The sequence below is a fragment of the Mobula hypostoma genome, chromosome 16, assembly GCF_963921235.1.
Source record: "Mobula hypostoma chromosome 16, sMobHyp1.1, whole genome shotgun sequence".
Classification (NCBI taxonomy): Eukaryota; Metazoa; Chordata; class Chondrichthyes; order Myliobatiformes; family Myliobatidae; genus Mobula; species Mobula hypostoma.
This window is the reverse complement of record NC_086112.1, coordinates 68,314,350-68,328,737: the sequence shown is the minus strand read 5'-3', so window position 1 is coordinate 68,328,737 and position 14,388 is coordinate 68,314,350. Positions and strand designations below refer to the sequence as shown.

At 43.0% G+C, this 14,388-nt stretch overlaps 1 long non-coding RNA gene across 2 annotated transcripts in view; it reads left to right on the top strand.

Moving 5' to 3' along the window:
• The window catches only part of LOC134357606 (uncharacterized), a 59,137-nt gene that overhangs the window by 30,518 nt on the left and 14,231 nt on the right, over positions 1 to 14,388 (top strand). Inside the window, exon 1 of one of the 2 annotated variants that reach the window (XR_010020679.1) lies at positions 9,892 to 9,963. The exons of the other annotated variant lie outside the window; for it this stretch is intronic. This is a non-coding gene — a long non-coding RNA (uncharacterized LOC134357606). Of the gene's footprint in view, positions 1 to 9,891; positions 9,964 to 14,388 lie in introns of those variants that run through there. 2 annotated transcript variants of the gene reach the window in all.

The window sequence follows — 14,388 nt, the reverse complement described above, 5'->3', positions numbered from 1 at the left end:
TTTTCTAAACAGGGAGAAAATCCAAAAATATGAGATGCAAAGGGACTTGGGAGTTCTTGTGCAGAACACCCTAAAGGTTAACTTGGAGATTGAGTCAGTGGTGAGAAAGGCAATGTTAGCATTCATTTCAAGAGATCTAGAATACAAGAGCAAGGATGTGATGCTGAGGCTTTATAAGGCTATGGTGAGGTCTCACCTTGAGTATTGTGAACAGTTTTGGGCCCCTCATCTTAGAAAAGATGTGCTGGCATTGGAGGGGGTCCAGAGGAGGTTCATAAGGATGATTCCAGGAATGAAAAGGTTATCATACGAGGAACACTTGATGGCTCTGGGTCTATACTCTCTGGAATTTAGAAGGATAAGGGGGGATCTCATTGAAACCTTTTGAATGTTGAAAGGCCTAGACAGAGTAGATGTGGAAAGGATGTTTCCCATGGTGAGAGACTCTAGGACAAGAGGGCATAGCCTCAGGATAGAGGGGTGTCCATTGAAAACAGAGGTGTGGAGAAATTGCTTTAGTGAGAGGGTTGTGAATTTGTGGAATCTGCTGCCACATGCAACTGTGGAGACCAGGTTGTTGGGTGTATTTAAGGCAGAGATTGAAAGGTCCCCTAATCTGAGGAAAGACATCCTTGCCATAGAGGGTGTACAAAGAAGGTTCACCAGATTGATTCCTGGGATGGCAGGACTTTCATATGAAGAAAGACTGGATGAACTAGGCTTGTACTCGTTGGAATTTAGAAGATTGAGGGGGGATCTGATTGAAACGTATAAAATCCTAAAGGGATTGGACAGGCTAGATGCAGGAAGATTGTTCCCGATGTTGGGGAAGTCCAGAACGAGGGGTCACAGTTTGAGGATAAAGGGGAAGCCTTTTAGGACTGAGATTAGGAAAAACTTCTCCACACAGAGAGTGGTGAATCTGTGGAATTTCCTGCCACAGGAAACAGTTGAGGCCAGTTCATTGGCTATATTTAAGAGGGAGTTAGATATGGCCCTTGTGGCTATGGGGGTCAGGGGGTATGGAGGGAAGGCTGGTGCAGGGTTCTGAGTTGGATGATCAGCCATGATCATAATAAATGGCGGTGCAGGCTCGAAGGGCCGAATGGCCTACTCCTGCACCTATTTTCTATGTTCCTATGTTTCTATGTTCTTGATTGGACATGGCATCAAAGGTTATGGGGAGAAGGCTGGGAACTGGGGTAGAGAAGGAGGACGTAAAGGGTCCGCCATTATGGAATGGTGGAGCAGACTCGATAGGCCAAATGGTCTAATTCTGCTCCTATATCTTATGACCTTATGGTCTTCTGATCCCTGCAACTTCTGTGTTTGTGGAGAGTTTCAGCCTGTTTCAAAATTGATGCAAAAGTGTAATTCATTAGACTAATTAATCTTTATCAAGTAAACCAAGAACTTGCTAGCTTGTAAAAATAACAGGATGCAATATTGAGGTAGATTTAGAAAGTACCATAGCGGAAGAGGATTAATGTGATCCCAAATCTTTCACAGCAAGCACCTGCTGCCCAGAAGACAGGACGGTCCTTCTACCATCTCGTGCTCAAGTCAGTTCCAGTGAAGCAGTGTTTAAGCTGCTGCTTGAATTGAGCACTAATGGAAATTTCACTGAGTTAGAGGGGGGAAAAAAGCATTGAATCTGTCCCTGACCCAAGCTATATCAGAACTAGGTGTGTGTAATTCTGTTATCTGTATTCTTTTGAGATAACATGACCATCTAAGATAACTGTACTGATACCTGTGCATTCAATGGAGAAACCTGGTTGTCCTGTTTGTTTTGTTCTGCTCTTGGCACATGGAATGAGCCAGCATACAAGTGAAATCTGGAATAACTAAGGATAACTGGGATTTATTCCACCCAAAGCAGTGAAGATGGTGGGTCACATGGAACTTTCAAGACTGTTATGGATAGATTTTTGTCGGGTGGGAGTATCAAGATGCTCAGAACAAAGGTGAGTACATAAACCTGAGGAATGGATCAACAAGATATAGATCTATGTCCACACAGGCCCAAAAGCACGATAGTGTAGTAGTTAACGTAATGTTGTTACAGGACCAGAAATACCCACAAAAGGCAGGAGAAACTCAGCAGGCCAGGCAGCATCTATAGAAAAAGTACAGTCGACGTTTTGGCCCGAATGCTGAGTTCCTCCAGCATTTTGTGTGTGTTACTCGGATTTCCAGCACCTGCAGATTTTCTCTTGTTTACAGCACTGAAAACGTGTATTCAATTCCCGCCGTTGTCTGTGAGCGGTTTGTTTTCCCCGTGACAGTGTGGAGTTCCTCAAGGTGCTCTGGTTTCCTCCCACATTCCTAAGATGTATAGATGACTTTCTTTAATTTAGAGTATTGTATGTATCAGTATTACGAACACTTTTGGACCCCTTATCAAAGAAAAGGTATGCTGGCATTGGAGAGGGTCCAGAGGAAGTTCAGAAAGTGATTCTAGGAATGGAAGGTTTATCGTTTCATGGCCCTGGGCCCGCACTCACTGGATTTAGAAGAATGGGGTCGGGTGGGGGGGGGGGAATCTCATTGAGACCTATTGGATATTGACCGTCTTAGATAGCATGGATCTGGAGAGGATGCTCCCAGTAGTGGGGAGTCTCGGACCACAGAATGCAAGAACGTCCCTTTGGAACAGAGACGAAGAGGAAATTCTTTGTCCTGAGGACAGTGAATCTGTAGAATTCATTGTCTCAAACAGTTGTGGTGGCCAAGTCAGTGAAGAAGTTGATAGGTTCTTGATTAGTGAGAGCATTAAAGGTTATGGGTACAATCAATCAACCAGGATTGAATAGAGCAGACTCGATGGGCCAAATGGTCTAATTCTGCTCCTACGTTTTTAGTCCTATAAATAGAGTACTTAATTGCAACATATTGGTTAGAATATATTCTAATCCAATGGTCCATACTTCCTCCATGATCACAGCAGTGCTCATTTAATGTAAGATCTTCTGAACAAAAATCAATACCACATGGTAAATTTGAATTAGTTGACAGTATTTCTCACCTCTAGGTTGGAAGATTTATGTTACAAATCCTGCAGTGGGTTTAGTACTTATCCTGATAATGTGTTGTAGATCACCTGGCAAATGAGGCCTCAACCATGAAAGATTTTATCTCCAAGAGGCTGATGGAGGGAAAGTTACACATTTTGTTGTGCGTCATGTCAACAAAATTCCCCAAAAAAATCCAATTAGTTGCAAATATGTACAAACTGGCTGTAGCGTTGATATGTGGAAAAAAGTGATACAAAATTGGTGGTTGAAACCCATACAAAATGCTGGAGGAACTTAGCATGTTAGGCAGCATCTATGGAGGGGAATAAACATATTGGGGAAAAAAGCCTTTCATCAGGATGGGAAAGGAAAGGGGAGGAGCCAGAATAAAAAGATGGGGGGCAGGGGAAGAGTACAAATTGGCAGGTGATTGGTGAGACTAGGTGATGGGGAAGGTGGGTGGGGAGGGTTGATGTAAAAAGCTGGGATATGATTGGAGGAAGAGGTAAAGGACTGAAGAAGAAAGCGTCTAATAGCAGAGGACCATGGGTCAAGAAATAAAGAGAAGGAGGTGGGATAACAAACGGAGGTAATAGGCAGGTCATGAGGCCGGGGGAGGAGCAGAAAAGGAGTAAATTCTTACCTGAATGGGGAATGGAAAAAAAGAGAAGGTGGGGAGGGGGGAGGGAAGGGGATAATTGCCAGAAATTTGAGAAATTGATGTTCATGCCATTGGATTGGAAGCTACCTCAGTGGAATATTGGAATATGAGGTTTGCTTATCCAACTGGAGTTTGGCCTCATTCTGGCCATACAGAAGACCACGAACAGACGTGGCAGTATGGGAGTGGGTGGCCACAGGGAGGTCCTGCCTTTTGCAGTGAATAGTGTGAAGATGCTTGGTGAGGCCCCCCCCCCCCCAATCTGTGTTGGGTCTCAGCAATGTAGAGGAGGCAACACCTGGAGCACCGGATACAATAGGTGACCCCGGCAGACTTACAGGTGAAGTGTCACCTCAGTGGGAAGGAATGTTTGAGGGAGAGTGAGGAGGTGTACAGTTGAAAAGGAGAAAAGGCTCTATTATTTAGATAGACCCAATGCCCAGGTTCCTGAGATTAGTGCCTCGGTGTGTACCCCTGTAGCGTGAGTGCTAGTATTTGACTATAGAAATCTCCTTGTGGAGATCAATGATTCATCTAAAGGCTACTGTAAATCCACACTGGTTGTTCGTGGTGCTGTCTTCCTGTGACTCAACTACTGAATTAACTCTCTAGAGCTGAAATGTTCTTCTAGAACTAGAACTTCAATTAGAAGTACAAATGAAAAGAGGAAATGGGACAGATCAATAAAGGGTTTGCATCACAACAGAATTTTCATGTCCTTTGCTCCACAGTCTCTTCATTGATTATCTTCAGTCAATGCACTGGAACTGGAATCCCTAAATTCCTCTCCATCTCCATTTCTCTCTTTTAAATATTTATTCAAACATGTACATTTTGGACGAGCACTCGTAATGCCTCAGAATTCAATTTTTTTTATTCTCTTTTTAAGAGGTTAACAGCCCATCATGTTTCCAACATTTTTAAATTTAGCATTCTTTGAAGTTCAAAGTAAATTCACTGTTAAAGTATGCACAGTGGTATGCAAAAGTTTGGGCACCCCTGGTCAAAATTTCTGTTACTGTGTATAGCTAAGCGAGTAAAGGATGAACAGAATTCCAAAAGGCATAAAGTTAACGATGACACATTTCTTTAATATTTTAAGCAAGAAAACTTTTTAATTTCCATCTTTTACAGTTTCAAAATAACAAAAAAGGAAAAGGGCCTGAAGCAAAAGTTTGGGCACCCTGCATGGTCAGTACTTAGTAACACCCCCTTTGGCAAGCAACACAGCTTGTAAACGCTTTTTGTAGCCAGCTAAGAGTCTTTCAATTCTTGTTTGGGGATTTTCGCCCATTCTTCCTTGCAAAAGGCTTCTAGTTCTGTGAGATTCTTGGGCCGTCTTGCGTGCACTGCTCTTTTGAGGTCTATCCACAGATTCTCGATGATGTTTAGGTCAGGAGACTGTGAGGGCCATGGCAAAACCTTCAGCTTGCACCTCTTGAGGTAGTCCATTGTGGATTTTGAGGTGAGTTTAGGATCATTATCCTGCTGTAGAAGCCATCCTCTTTTCATCTTTGGCTTTTTTACAGATGGTGTGATGTTTGGTTCCAGAATTTGCTGATATTTAATTGAATTCATTCTTCCCTCTACCAGTAAATGTTCCCCATGCCACTGACTGCAACACAAGCCCAAAGCATGATCGATCCACCCCCATGCTTAACAGTTGGAGAGGGGTTCTTTTCATGAAATTCTGCACCCTTTTTTCCCAAACATACCTTTGCTCATTGCGGACAAAAAGATCCATTCAAAAGGCTCAAAGGAACATCTAAACAAGCCTGATGCATTTTGGAAACAAGTCCTGTGGACTGATGAAGTTAAAATAGTGCATGCAAGATGGCCCAAAAATCTCACAGAACTAGAAGGTTTTTGCAAGGAAGAATGGGCGAAAATTCCCAAACAAGAATTGAAAGACTCTTAGCTGACTACAAAAAGCGTTTACAAGCTGTGATCCTTGCCAAAGGGGGTGTTACTAAGTACCGACCATGCAGGGTGCCCAAATTTTTGCTTTGGACCCTTTTCCTTTTTTCCAAGTTTCAAAATAAACTTTTACATTTACAATAAACTTTTACAATAAATTTTTACAGTTAAACTTTTACAGTTTATTTTGAAACTGTAAAAGATGGAAATAAAAAAGTTTTCTTAAAATATTAAACAAATGTGTCATCTTTAATTTTATGCCTTTTGGAAATCAGTTCATCTTTTACTCGCTTAGCTATTCACAGTAACAGAAATTATGACCAGGGGTACCCGAACTTTTGCATGCCACTGTATATGTTACCATATACTACCTTGAGATTAATTTTCTTGCAGGCAATTACAGGAAAAATAAAGAACTACAAGCAAATTTATGAAAAGCTACACCTAAACAAAGATTGACAAGCAGCCAATGCACAAGAGAATACAAATTGTGTAAATAATAGAGAAATAATACCGAGAACATTTGATAGAGAGCCCTTGAGGGTGAGGCTGTAGTTCATAGAATCAGTTCAGAGTTGTGATGAGTGAAATCATCAATGTCAGTTCAGACGCCTGACGTTTGTAGGGAGTTGGTGGTGTGGGACCGAAGGCTTCTGTACATCCCGTTTGATAATAGTAGTGAGAAGAGAGAAGGGTGTGGATGGTGAGATGCTGCTTTCTTGTGGCAGCGCTCTATGTAAATATACTCCATATTCTTCTTTTACTTAGGCAGGAGATCTTTAAAATGTCACCTAAAACAAAAGAAAATCTGATTATTTGGCTTTCTTGCAGGACTGATGGATCTGCCTGGAATACGGGCTCAGATCTCAATGCCCACAGAGGGTGAAGAAACCAGACTTGCCTCCTGTGAGTGAGATGGGCTGCCTGGTCCTCCTCTTGCCACTATTACATTGGACTTGAGCAGATTCAAAGCTTGTGTTCCCACACCAAATTCTTAACTTTCTAACTTCCCAGCTGAATGTTTAAAGTAGTTCCTGTAACACTGATTATCTGATAGGTACTTTGAAATGGTTTTGGCACATGTACTGCCATACACAATGTATGTTTGTGATCTTTTGCTGCTGTAGCCCATCCACTTCAATGTTCGATGTGTTGTGCAAACCAATGTTGTAACATGGTTATTTGCATTACTGTCGCCTTCCTGTCAGCTTAAACCAATACGGCCATTCTTCTCTGACCTCTCTCATTAGCAAGGCATTTTTGCATCGGAACTACTGCTCGCTGGATGTTTTTTGTTTCTCATACCATTCTCTGTAAACTCTACAGGCTGTTATGCATGAAAATCCCAGGAGGTCAGCAGTTTTATGAGACGCTCAAACCACCCCATCTGGCACCGATCATTCCATTGTCAAAGTCACTTTGATCACATTTCTTCCCTATGCTGATGTCTGGTCTGAACAATAACTGAACCTCTTGGCTATATCTACAAGCACTGAGTTGCTGCCATATGATTGGCTGATTTATTTGGTTAAATCAAGCATGATGGGAGATAGCAACACACACCAAAGTCGCTGGTGAACGCAGCAAGCCAGGCAGCATCTCTAGGAAGAGGTACAGTCGACGTTTCAGGCCGAGACCTTTCATCAGGACTAAGTTAGTCTCGGCCTGAAACGTCAACTGTACCTCTTCCTAGAGATGCTGCCTGGCCTGCTGCGTTCACCAGCGACTTTGATGTGTGTTGCTTGAATTTCCAGCATCTGCAGAATTCCTGTTGATGGGAGATAGCAGGGCTTCGCTTCCAGATGAGCTCAATGCCTTCTATGCTTGCTTTGACCATCAGACATGGAGATAAAATGGTGAATTCTGACATCCCCGATGTTCCTATGATCACAGCCTTTGAAGCCTTCAGGAGAGTGAATCCACGGAAGGCATCTGGACTGGATGGGGTAACCGGCCACACAGACCTGTGCTGATCAACAGGCTGGTGTGCTCATTGAGATATTTTGCCTCTCACTTTGGCAGTCTGAGCTTCAAGCAGGCTTCAATTATACTGGTGCCCAAGAAGAGCGTCACGACCTGCCTCAGTGACTATCATCCAGTTGCCCTTACACCCACTGTGAAGAAGTGCTTTGAGAGGTTGGTGATGAAACATGTCAGCTCCTGCCTGAGAGGCAACTTGAATCCTTTCAATTTGCCTACTGGAGCAACAGGTCTACAGCAGATATCATCTCACTGGCTCTCCACTCAATCCTGGAACATCTGGGCAGCAAAGATGGATACATCGAGATGCTCTTTATCGACTGCAACTCAGCATCTCCTCGAAGCTGATCAATAAGCTCCAAGACCTTGGCTTAAATATCTCCTTGACCAACTGGACCTGGATGTCCTTACTTGTAGACCCCAGCCAGTTCAGATTAGCAATAAAATCTCCTCCGTGATCTCCATCAACACAGTTCACCAGTGCTGTGTGCATAGTCCCTGCTCTACTTGCTTTACACCTATGACTGTGTGGATAAGCATAGATCCAATGCCAAATTCAGATTTGCTGATGACACCACTGTTGTGGGCTGAATCAAATGTGGTGACAAATCTTTGTACAGGAGGGAGATTGAAAATTTGGCTTAGTGATGTGATAACAACAACTTCTCACTCAAGACCAAGGAACTGATTGTAGACATCAGGAGAGGGAAACCAGAGATTCACGTGACAGTCCTCATTGGAGGATCAGAGCTGGAGAGGGTCAGCAACTTCAAATTCCTAGATGTTACTATTTCAGAGGACCTGTCCTGGGCCCAGCACGTAAGTGCAATTGCAAAGAAAGCATGGCAGTGTCTCTACTTCCTTTGGAGTCTGCGGAGATTCAGCATGACATCAAAAACTTTGACAAACTTCTATAGATGTGTGGTGGAGACTATATTGACAGCTACATCACAGCTTGCTATGGAAACACCAATTCCTTTGAATGGAAAATCCTACAAAAGGTAACAGATTTGGCCCAGTACATCATGGGTAAAGCCATCCAAACCACATGAAACACTGTCGTAGGAAAGGAACATCCATCATCAGAGATTCCTACCTCTCAGGTTATGCTCTCTTCTCGCTGCTGCCATCAGGTAGCAGGTACAAGAGCCTCAGGATTCGCACCACCAGGTTCAGGAACAGTTACTACCATCAACCATCAGCATTTTGAATAGCAAGGGATAACGACACACACTTGGTCCATCATTGAAATGTTCCTACAACTAATGATCTCATTTTAAGGACTCTTTATTACATTACCTCACGTTCTTATTATTTACTGCTATTTATTTATATTTGCACAGTTTGTTGTCTTCTGCACTCTGGTAGATCTTTCATTAATCCTGTTATGGTTACTATTCTATAGGTTTGCTGAGTATGCCCGCAGGAAAATGAATCTCAGGGTTGTATATGTACTTTGATAATAAAATTTACTTTGAACTTTGATTAGATATTTGCTTTAATGAACTGGTGTACAGATGCACCAAATAAAGAGGCTACTGAGATTAGCTCCATTGCTGAAACATTATAGAACTTCAACAAGTTGACCACACACTGAAATCTGGTTAAGAAACAGTTAAGCAGAAAAGAATAATCTGCTGAGCCTTAGTGGCAGACAACTAGCGTTCAGGGAGGCTGAACACTAGTAACCCCAGTCCACACAAATGTACAGTGTGCTTGTGAAGTAGTGACAACTAATCCTGCCATTAGAACATTCACAACAATCCCATCTACATGGGATTTGAAAATATTTCCTGGCAACTCCTCAGGTGCCTTTCTACCTGTGGAAGAAGTGCATCACATATAAAATTTCAGACAATGCCTAATCTCTGATAAAACAGTAAGAGATAAGGTTCATAATTCCCCATTGCAATAGCCTGTTTAACTGAGTGATTCAAGCAAGATAGACAAAAGTCAATTTGTCCTTGTACCTGATCCCAGATCAGGTTACTTTTGAGATGTTAATATTTCACTACATTGATTACCTTAGCTATGGTTTGACCTTCTGCATGTTGTGTGTGGCAAGTAAAGGCCAGAAAGGAAGGGAATTGAGATGTTACACTATACCCCAGCAGTCACCTAACTCAATCTCTGTCAGAATACACACCTAACATTTAAATGTGTCATCCTACCATCTTAACCAGAAAACACTTCCAACTGTTCAACCATGACAGCCATGTTATCCAAAAAGGGCCATGCTGCCCTGACGATCCTTCACTCTCTTTTGCAGATCAATGTAGGACTCAGCTGAAGCCTGCAGAAGCTAAATGCCCATTAGGAGAAAGGTCCTTGACACCTGCTGGGTTAATGGAGATGGTCTCTCTGCTGCAGGAAATTACTCTGCTATCTGTGAGTTTTTCAAGTCTTTGCCAAAGAAGCCTGACAAGCAAAGTAGCAAAAACTGAAAGCAAAAGTTATGAAATGGGTTGAGTACTGGATGGGATTGTGCCATGTTGTTTCTTACAGGGTTATACCTCTGGTCAAGATGGACTCAATGCAGTACAAATGGTGAAACGTTTCTCAAAAAAGGGCATCACACACAACATGCTGGAGGTCAGGCAGGATCTATGGAGGGGAATAAGCATCTGACACTTCGGGCCAAGACCCTTCATCGGAAAAGACCTCTTAGCTTTTTCCTACTGTGCAGAGGGGCTGATCATCCTCTTCACTTTCTCACCTTTTCTATTATTTGGATCAGCCAGAGAAATCCATTTAGCCACCTAGTATAGATCCCTAGTCACATTGTCTTGGAAAGCGCTCCTGCTACATATAAATCAGTCTCACAAGTTGAGTAGAACATTGGCAGATGGAATTTAATCCTGATATGTGTGAGGTGACGCATTTTAGGTAGTCAGATAAGGTAGGATCCAAGCAGTTAGCAGTAGGAATGTTTATGAAGAGTGAAATCCAGAGATCTAAGTCCATTGATTCCTGCAAGTGGCACTGCAGATTGATAGGGTAGTAAAGAAGGCATACTGCATACTTTCCTTTATACATTCAGACTTATAAAATAGAAAAGTTGATAGCACCTGCACTGTGTCTGAAATGACCCATCTGAAACTACTAGTTGCAAGCCATTTTAATTCTCCTTCAACACTGACCTACCTGTCTGTCCTTAATCTCCTCCACTGTCAAGGTGAGGACGGACACAAGTTGGAAGGACTGTAGCTCATATTCCATCTGTATTGTCTACAGCCCAATAGCATAAACATTGAATTAAAAACAGGTGCTGGAAATCCAGAATACCACGCACAAAGTGCTGAAAGAACTTCGCAGGTCAAGCAGCATCTACAGAGAGGAATAAATAGTTGACGTTTCAGGCCGAGACCCTTCATTAGGACTGGAAAAAAGAAGGGGGGAGAAGCCAGAATAAAATGGGGGAATAACTCACTTCACCGCCCTGCACCTTCTGGTTTTTTTTGGCCCCAGGTCCCAGAGTCTGTATTCTCCTCTGTGTCCATGAGAGTTGGGACATTTTGTTGCAACTTTACAAAAACTTGTTTTTCCAAAGGGTGGCACGGTAGCGTGGCGGTTAGAGCAAAGCCTGCTGTAAGATTAGGGTTCAGTTCCTGCCTCTGTCTAAAAGGATTTGTACATTCTCCCTGCAACTGTGTGGGTTTCATCCAGGTGTTGCAATTTCCACCCACATTCCAGGACGTACTGATTAGTAGGCCAATTACTCACATGGGTGCAAGTGGGCAGCACAGGCTCATTGCCATGCCTACTGCCAAATGCCTACAACCATGTTGTATCTCTAAATATATAAATTAGATTAGATTAGATTATGAGGACACGTAGTCCTCTTTTATTGTCATTTAGTAATGCATGCATTACTTCGGTGTGATATCACAGAAACACAGGACAGGACAGGACAGACCAAGACCGAAAAACTAACAAAAACCCCATAATTATAACATATAGCTACAACAGTGCAACAATACCATAACCTGATGAAGAACAGGCCACTGGCACAGTAAAAAAGTTCAAAGTCTCTCGAAAGTCCCACATCTCACGCAGATGGGAGAAGGAAGAATACTCTCCCTGCCATGCCCGGCCACAGTCCGACTCTGAGTCATCCGAAAACTTCGAGCTCCAACCAGCCCTTTGACACCCCCAAGCACCATCTCTGCCGAATGCTTCGACCCCAGCCTCGGTCGCCTGCAGCAGGCAAAGCCGGGGATTTTGGGGCCTTCCCTCCGGAGATTCTGGATCGCACAGTAGCAGCGACGGCGAACCGGGCATTTCAGAAATTTCTCCAGATGTTCCTCTGTGCCTTCTCATGTCTGTCTCCATCAAATCAGAATTGTGCACGGCATCCTACTTACAAATGCAATATAATTTCACCGGAGAGCTAATAAATGGATTACGCCACATTTGGAGGATTGTGTGCATGACAGGAAGAATGTGATTGATTTGGAGACAGTTTAGAAGAGATTGATGAGCCTGTTGCATAGATCCAAGGTCTTAGTTATGGGGATAGGCAACTTGACAGACACTTAAAAAGCCAAGGCTTAGAAAGGTGTGGTCATAATGCAGGCAAATGGGATTGGGCGGAAAGGTTAGCATTGATTTATTGGGCCAAAGAGCCTTTTTCCCTGTTATACCATACGTGCAACCTGAGTGGGCAGTGAGGAAACAGTAAGGTGATAATGAGTTTGATTTCACATTTGCTACCTTTGCTGAGATACTGATACTCGCGTAGTCTCCCTAGGTGAAGAATACCATTGAAGTGGCGTCTTCATAAAGGGAAATGCCTGATACGAATGGCTAGAACCCAACCCAACCACAGTGAAGTTGCATGTAGCTCCTTCAGGAAAGTCACATTTGGAGTGTAGCTGTAGAAAACGTCTGAGGGTATGGACAATGAAATACCAGATCATTTAAAAAGTTTGTCAGAAATTCTACATTCATTATCTAGGACTATGGTGGAGTCTAGTACCAAATTTCTTTGTCTTTTTCAGCACGAAGGTTGTTGTCTTATGGACTCAACCCTAATGTGATGTTTGTTGCTGTTTCCATTGCAGCCAGCAGTGGAACCTCACTATGCTGTAATCAGCTCCTCCTTGGATTATAGTCAGCAATCTTTCTTACTGTAGTTCATTGGGATTTCTGGGGGTGGGATGGAGAGAAGGGTCCTTTCTCAGTAAAATGGCATTGTTCTCCTGCCGCTGATGTTGCTGGTCCACTGAGACGATATCCACCAAGGTGGTGTATTCTCTGATTAGGCTCAGAACTACCTGAGGTCATCTTCCAAGGTTGCCTGTCATCTCCTCCGCTGAAAACCAGCCACCTAAACTTTCTGGGGCCACACTACACTGATGCACCTGGTCAGGTGAAACTACAGAGAAGACCGGCACTAAACACAATGGTGACCTGTTTTTACTCGCAATTATGACATGATTTTGTTTCTAGCTTTTGGAATGTTTATTTTGTGGCAACTTTTCTCTAAAGTAGGCAATGGCTGGTGAGAGAAAGTGTAAGAAGGTTCATGACAATTTGGGGATGTAGTTACCAATATCTCATTTCATTACTTTTTTTCATGAACAACAAGCTCTTGTGGTTGCCTCCCTCCTCGATATTTCTCTGTATTCTCCTACTTTGGCTCTTTAGTTGCATTGCAAAGACAGAGTTCTCATGATGACGTATATTACACTCCACCATAACTCTTGATGCCTCTCTATGAGCTCTTCTCATTGTTTTAGCTTGCCAAATGTCTGTTCTACCTCTTTTTGCATGGCATAGTGGTTTTTTACTGCTGTCTGTGTGTGCATGGGCACGCAACGAGAATCAGCAGATAGCTGTTCTCACCCAGTTGCCAATCTTTGTTTTGCTGTTGTGGCTCGCTTACAGCTGGAGCAGGACCCAGCCAGAGAATGAAGAAATCATGACTGCCAGGTTATTAGCCATAGCCTGTTATTGATCTGTGTGAATCAATGCCTGTGTCTGCACATCATTTGAGAGAGGTAAATAATAAGGACATGTCCGTGTACAGTGCCTATAAAGTGACATGTTTGCACTCAGTGACTCCATGTCTCACAAAGAGACACAGCAGGACCATGTGTTTGCTCCGTTTGTTACTGTGAAAGCAGAATGAAGAGTAATTCAATTCTTTTTTTAAATAAAGAACTTTGGTGACATCAAACTGGCAGAAAGTCAGACCAGCCTAGAACCTATACTATGAGTGGCAGGGCACTAGGAATTGTAATGGAACAGAGTGAGCTAGGAGTACAGGGGATTCGTTTGCTGAAAGTTCTGTCACGGTTAGGTTGGTGAAAAGGTGTTTAGCATGCTGGCTTTCATAGTCACAGCACAGAGCACAGAAGCTGGGACATAAGGCTGTAGTTAGTGTACTCTGAGTTGGAGCAGAATCTATTTTTCCACCCACTGTTGTGTCAGTCATAGAGTTAGAGGGTAATTCATCCCTGTTACTTAGGCCCTCTAGTCCTGGCAAATCCTTGTAAATATTTTTTACATTCTCCAGTTCAACTGCATGTCTTGGTGAGGCCACACTTGGAGTATGACAGTCCATGCACACGCAAAGAGCAGGAATACCAGACAAAATGCTGGAAGAACTCAGTAGGTCAGGCTATGGAAATGAATAAGCAGTTAATGTTTTGGGCTGAGACCCTTCATCAGGATTGGAAAAGAAGGGGTGAAGAAGCCATTACACTGTGTATAAAGTTGGTCACCCCGTTATAGAAAAAATGTGGTTGAACTGGAGAGTGCAAAAAATATTTACTAGGATTGGCCAGGACTAGAGAGCCTGAGTTACAG